The sequence below is a fragment of the Notechis scutatus genome, chromosome Z (assembly GCF_049901735.1).
Source record: "Notechis scutatus isolate UNSWTSFEM ecotype Mainland chromosome Z, rNotScu1.2, whole genome shotgun sequence".
NCBI classification, from domain to species: domain Eukaryota; kingdom Metazoa; phylum Chordata; class Lepidosauria; order Squamata; family Elapidae; genus Notechis; species Notechis scutatus.
The window spans coordinates 130150536-130157946 of NC_142025.1; the positions used below are offsets into that span (position 1 = coordinate 130150536).

Genomic DNA, 7411 nt, shown 5'->3' on the forward strand with positions numbered 1-7411 from the left:
AATGATCCCTACTCACAGTCACTCATGCCCTGGTCACTTCCTGTCTTGACTATTGCAATGTGCGCTACATGGGGCTGCCCTTGCAGAGCATCTGGAAGTTCCAGTTGGTACAAAAGGCAGCAGCTTGCATGGTTTTGTGCAGACCCTGGTGTGCACCTCCTGCAGGAGCTGCATTGATTGACAATTCCAGGTACAATTCAAGATACTGGTTGTCACCTTCATGGCTTAGGACCAGGTTATCTGAGGACCATCTCTTGCCAGTCACCTCTAACTAATCCATCAGAGTGGGAAAACAGGGAATGTTACAGGTCCCATCCTTGAGGGAGATACACCTGGTGGGACCCAGAAGAAGGGCCTTCTCAGTGGCGGTTCCCTTTCTCTGGAACATCATCTCCCCATAAACAAGAACTGCCCAGACTCTAATTCTCTTCTGGAAGCCGCTGAAGACCTGATTCTGCCAGCAGGCCTGGGGAACCGAGAGTGGGATGGAGCCCATTAAATGGCTCATTGTTTTAAATGTCATTTTACATTCTCTAAGACGCTTTGGTTTTGAGTCGCCATGGGCTATTGGCAGCATTGTAAGTTAAATACATACATACATACATACATACATATATACATACATACATACATACATACATACATACATACATGAAATGTCCTGAGGCTGGGGGCTGTATATGTTCAAGACATTGATTGGCCGACTTCTCTTGTCTGGCGGATAAGAGACAGATTCTGACATTCTGTTGACATTAGTTCTTCTGCTTCTCTAGATGTTGACATATACAGATGTACTATTGCATTCTGTCAAGCTTTCAAAGTTGGCAGGTTGAAAAATAGGAATCCTTTGGTTTTTAGGAATGACCTTTATTTTTAGTGAAGTAAATGGGAAAAAACCTTGAAAATATGTCAAAATTACTCTAAAGATCAATTTATTCCTAGTGAAATTGAAGAAAAGATATACTGAATCTCTTTCTTATGCCCTGCCTTCCCTTTCCTCAGGAATATCTTCTGTAAAAATCTTTTTCCTTCTATTTATCTGCAGTTTGCTAAGATTTCTTTTGCACATACTGATCTTTAGTTGTATTTCTTTGGTATTTCCTTTAAATATGTAATTCTTCTAAATAATGTAATAGGTTGTCTATTATTAATGTCTATACCATCCTGCCTCTGGAATCTCAATTACATCGGAATTTTTTCATGAGCAGACAATGAACCTACACTGCAAAACTCATCTCCTTTAATAAAAACAAAGTATCCAAAATTCTATAGGTATCTATTCACCAGAAAAGGAGTGATACTAGAAGATGTAAAGTATTGCAAACTTTAATGCAACCTATTAAACATATTGTGTAAGATTAACCATAATATGCATTTTCTAATTCCTTGAAAACCTTCACAAAGCAATACCATTTGTGATTGCCAGGATAGCTGAATTGAACATCCAATTATGAAGCCACTGTGATACCCCCATATATGTTTAGTATATAATTATGTCGATTGTGTGCATATGTTTACTATTCCTATGTCACGTTCTTGTCATAAACTAAATAATAATATTAAGATTCCACAGGACCCTCCCTCCCCTCTGCCCCCAATATCGGGAACCCATCCAGGAACACAGTCATGTTGATTCCAGGACAATATATAACAGCAGATCACATCAAATCTCAAATGCATTTTTAAAAAGATCATGGATACACACAGATGAATGAAACCATGAATTGCATGTCTACAATTATTTCCTTCACCTTCAAGGTTAACACAAAATAATCAATGCTGTCTTTATGCATTAATCTCAGTAGGGCAGAATTAGATGTCATCCAAGGCACAGGAATAATAGTGACATCATAATTAAATAAGTCAAACTTGGGACAATAGTAGTCATTATGAATAAGAACAGTTTCTCAAAGAAACTCAGGGAAGTTATCCAATATTTCTGCAAGCACCTTTCCCTGTTCCCAGAACAACATACTTCTTGGCTTTCAAGACTAAGGGAAGACAAGAACATGTTGTCCCTGTTTTTGATCCAACACCTTACCTGCCATACCAAAGTGACTCTCAAACTGTCAAAATTGTGGAAAAGGATGTTAATTTGAATTTTGCTTAAAAGAAGGATTAGGAGGAATATTAAGAATCTTTAAGTGGCAAATAAGGCACTTATGTTATTCCTTATTTTTTTATTAACAGCATCTCAAAACAGAAAATGATGACAAACCTTTGCCTTCACAGATACCAGGGATGCTTTTAGTTTTATGAGTGATATAAAATAGGCATTTTCTTTATTTTGATAGTAATGCTGTGAAGCTCATGGTTTGCAGCGTTTAAATGCATTCATTTTTACATTCATGCATACTATATCTACTTCTTCATTAATTATTGCCTACTATTCTGAGTAGGGCTCAGAATCATTATCTAACCTTAAAAAAAAGATTAAAGGGACATTTTTAGATTCTGAAGTGAGCTTCTCAGAATTATTGCTTTGTATGTCATATTGATGTGGTGACAGAAGAAAAAATTCAGAACCACAAATTGGGGGAATAATCCCTATACGCTAAATGCAACCAATTAGAATTCATTCAAATGATATGGTGTCAAAATCAGTTTTATTTTTTCATTAGTTGCTCCTTCTTATTCAGATTAGGTCTCAGAACAATGATATAGCATTTGGGGGAAAATATGCAACCCAGTAATCCAGCTGCTGAAGCTAAAATGGAGAAGATCTCCACAGCCACCATGTATTTCCCCTTGGTACTCAAATAGGTGGGTACAAATGACACCCAGACACTGCAAAAGACCAACATGCTGAAGGTGATAAATTTGGCTTCATTAAAGCTGTCAGGCAAATTTCTAGCTAGGAAGGCCACTGTGAAACTGACAGCCATCAAGAACCCCAGAAAGCCAAGCACAGTGTAAAACATAGTGGTTGAACCTTCATTACATTGTAGAGCAATTTCTTCAGCCATGGAGTACATGTCAGAATCTGAGAAGGGAGGAGAAATTGTGAGCCACAACACACAAATGCAAAATTGTGTCAGGGAGCAAGATAGGACAATAGAAATAGACAGCCTTTTCCCCACCCATTTTCTCATTTTGGATCCAGGCTTGGTGGCCATGAAAGCAAGGACCACTATGATTGTTTTCCCCAATATACAAGAAAGAGCTACGGAGAAGATGATGCCAAAAGCATTTTGTCGCAAGAGACATTTCACTTGGGTAGGTTGCCCAATGAAGAGCAAAGTGCAAAGGAAAGAGAGCAGGAGAGCAACAAGAAGGCTATAAGTGAGGTTCCTATTATTGGCTTTCACAATAGGTGTGTCGTGATATTTCATGAATATCCCGAGCACCGCAGCTGAGATGACAGTGAAGGAGACTGCAATCACTGCCAAAGAAACCCCCAAAGGTTCTTGATAAGTTAAATAAATTATACCTTTTGGAAAGCAACTATCCTTATCCTTGTTTTGATATTGATCCTCTGGACAAGGGAAACAGTCATCCAAGTCTGAAAAAGAAGCCATTTATAGAAACATCACGTCATCATTTCATTTTTAGTATATTCCAATTTTACAGCATTTTGTAGGCTTAATGAGATCCCAATTTGATTACTGGAATGACCTTTATATCAGTGGTCACCAACTAGTGGGCCGGGGACCACTGGTGGTCTGTGAGAAAATTTTGGTGGTCCAGAGAGAAATGTCACTCCCAAAGCAATTAATCCAGGCTGCATGGGAACCCAAGGCTGTGCCACCCACATGGCCTGCAAGAACACAAGGCTTGCAACACTTGCATTGTGAACAACACAAGGTAGTGAGGGGAGGGGGGAAAGGGGGAGGGGGAACTTGAGCCACTCACTCCACGTGACTGGCCTGGCCACCGGGTTGCTTCTTTCCACTTCTTTCTTCTGCTTTTGGCTGCACACAAGGAAAGCTGCAAAAGTCTTTCTTTCTCTCCCCCAAACTCCACCAGAAATGAGTCTTTGGGACCCTGCAAGGCATCCTGCTTTAAGAGGCATGACAAGTCTCACAAAGACTCATTTCTAGCAGAGTCTGGGGGAGAGAAAGAAAGACTTCTTCTGCTTCTGCTGCTTTCCTTGCATGAAGCCAACAGTCTCTCTCTCTCTCCCCCTGAGAACACAGCTGGAGATGGTATCCTGTGATCCCAAATAAAGAATGATCGATCAGTAGGAAAACAGGGTGGGAAATTTTCCTGCAGACTTTTTGGGGGATTTTCCCAGGGTCTCTGGTCCACTTGATTTCAAATTATGAATTTGGTGGTCCCTAAGGTCCAAAAGGTTGGCAACCCCTGCTTTATGTGGTGCTGCCCTTGAAGACCATTTCAAAAGCAAAACTGGTCTGCAATGCAGTGGACATGCATTCTATTCCTCCTGCATGAATTATCCTGGTTCCTAGTTGATTACTCTATGCAATTCAATTTTCTGATTATCACCATTTAATCCCTGGATGTCACTGGGCCAAATTATAGGTGAGATCACATTTATTCAATGGTATCTGGCTTCTGCAATATGTCTGACAGTAGACATACTCCAGATCTTTTTGTTGAATGTTGCCATTGGGGAGTTCAGAGTTGTATCTGGTCTATAGGATGCAGCCTTTTCCAATACTCTTCCATCTGAATTATTTGAGTTCCCTATCATTTTATCCTTCTAGCAGGATTGTTGTTCACTTAAAAGAATAAGGCTACAGTGGGAGTTGACTTAGGAGCCTGATTTTTCTGTTACCTTTTGGCAAGGGTGGGGTTTTTTAAACAAAATATTATTTGTGTCTCTAAAGATTGTGGTACACCACCTAGATTTATTATATGGCAACCATATGTATTTCAGAAAAATCAATCAATCATTTGGCTAGAATAGGAAGCACAAACAATTAAAAACCATGCAAAAATTACTAATGCAAAATTACCTTTATTTCAAACAAAGTAATGGCAAAATATGTTTAATTTTTTTTACAAGGAAACATAACAAGGAATAATTCAAATCTGAGAAATCTACTGATACTTCAAGTTAGAATAAATTAATTGGTTTTTATCACCGAATAACTCACTGAAGTATGAAAATAATTCAAATGTTTCATTGCTTCACACCAGTGTGATATGAAGCTCAGGTTTTTTAATCACATAACATTTATTAAAAATATAATATAATTTATATTTATTATACGATTGATACATTTAATACAATTCTTTTCTTACCCAGTTGGTCAGCTATCTTTCCTTCTGGACATATTTTACAATCATAGGAGCAGGATAATTTTCCTTCCACTTTCATCTTGCTATGGCCAAGAGGACACTCTTTGTTACAGATGGAATGAGGTAATGCCTGCTCATAAATAAAATTAGAATTCACAGAAAGAATTTATTTTTGGTGGATTGTTTTTTTCATCAGTTATCCATATACAAACTCTTCATATCTAATTCAAACATTGGTACAGCACTTTCCAGTTTGCTTCCTGGTGTAAATTCACTACTGAATCTTTAACTGCTTCTTATTTCATATATATTACATTGATCGATTGATCACTCCTATTAATTCAATTCTAAGGATCACTTTGCGGCAATGTACCAGATGCTGATATGGGAAAATCTTTAACTTGAGATCTCTCTGAGTATCCTCTCCTTAAGGTCCATTTTTTTGTTGATGTCAAATCAAATCAAACAAAGGTCTTTGTGCAGGCTTGATTTAAAAAGGAGCACTTTAAAATGGATAGTTTAACACAGCAAAATTATTAGGCCATGAAAAGGGGAAAACAAGAAATACCTGGTTAGGCATGAGAGGCCAAACAGCTTCCTTGGTAGATATGGTGAGTAGCTTTTCTGGGGGAGCCAGTGGGTCAATCTTTCCAATTTGGACTTTCAGAAAGGACTTGTTTGAAAATGTGACCCAATTGAATATATCAAATCCAGTTTCTAATTCCCCATGGGGGCCAAAATAAATCTGTTCTCCAGCACTGTTGTTAAAAGAGACTTGTTGCAAAAAATAGTGGAGCTAACAGAAGAAGAAGAAGAAAGGAAAGAAACAGGAAAGTTATTAGGACTCTTTGAAGGGGATGTGAAAATTTCAATTTGTTTCTTTCAATTTGGCCTAGGTTAAATGAAAAATCAGCTATTCAATTTTATCTCAGGCCACACAATTTCAACTTGGAAAAGATATATATAGCATGTAACCAATGCTCAATAGCTGCTGCAAAATGTGTGTGTGTGTGTGTGTGTGTGTGTGTGTGTGTGTGTATATATATATATATATATATATATATATATATATATGTGTGTGTGTGTGTGTGTGTGTGTGTGTGTGTGTGTGTGTGTATGTTGTGTCTGAAAGGATCGATCCTGCTGTAAGTTTTGATTCTGATGACTCTGAGGATGTAAGGCTGGAGCCTGCTGAGAATTTGGAGTCTGAATTGTTAGAAGACACAGATGTGAGCCAGGAGGATGAGAGGTTATCACACAGACATTCTTCGCCTGAACCCTCGACCTCATTCATGCCTGAAATGGAAGCACAACATGAGTCAGAAGAATCGAGTGAAGAAACGGACAGATCTTGGCTTGATGCCAGAACTAGAAGGAGGCTAAAACGTCAAGCTGTGGGGAGGCATCAAGCCAGACGTTGATTTAGGGAGATTGACACGCCCATCTAGGTGTTTTACGGAGGCAAACTCAGTAATTAGTACGTTGCCTCAAGAACTATAAAAGGACACAGCTGTGGGAGGAAAGATTGTCAGGAACAAAGTGTCTGTTTGCGTCACGAGGTTTACAGCAGAGGCTCGGAGCTTTGAGGATTTGTGCCAGAACTGTTTTTGTTGAACAGGGCGTGTAAATAATTGATGACAGTCGTTATCTTGTTAAACTCCTTTCTTTTGGACTTAAGTTTTGGAACGGCTGTTTTTGGTTTTGTGTTGTTTGAACTTTGAAGGGGGAGCCATAACATTTTTGTTCCTGACCACAAACAAACCATCTTTGAAGCAAGATGGATTCAAATCAACTGCAGTGTTTGGTAGAGCAACAACAACAACAAATAACTCAGCTTTTGCAAAGTAACGTGACACTTCAAAATCAGGTAACACAATTGCTGAATTATGTTTCCAGCTTACCAAGCACTGCTGCTGCTTCCCCTGCCCCTCCTGTGAGGAAAAGCCCAGTATCCATGCCAGAGAAATTTTCTGGGCAAATGGACAGGTTCCCGGCATTTATGGGTCAATGCCAATTGTTTATCTCTCTGAGACCTGAAGACTTTCCAACTGACCGAACTAAAGTAGGCTTTATGATTAGCTTATTAACTGGGCAGGCTGCCAATTGGGCTACTCCCTTGTTAGTCCAAGATAGCCCGTTATTGAACAATTTCCAGGGTTTCCTCCAACAAATGAGGGTGATGTTTGAGGATCCAATTAAGGTACAA

The 7411-nt window shown here is 38.9% G+C and overlaps 1 pseudogene; it reads right to left on the minus strand.

The window, feature by feature from the left end:
* Positions 1–2606: 2606 nt before the first annotated feature.
* Positions 2607–3530, minus strand: LOC113427953 (vomeronasal type-2 receptor 26-like; annotated as a pseudogene).
* Between the last annotated feature and the right edge of the window lie 3881 nt (positions 3531–7411).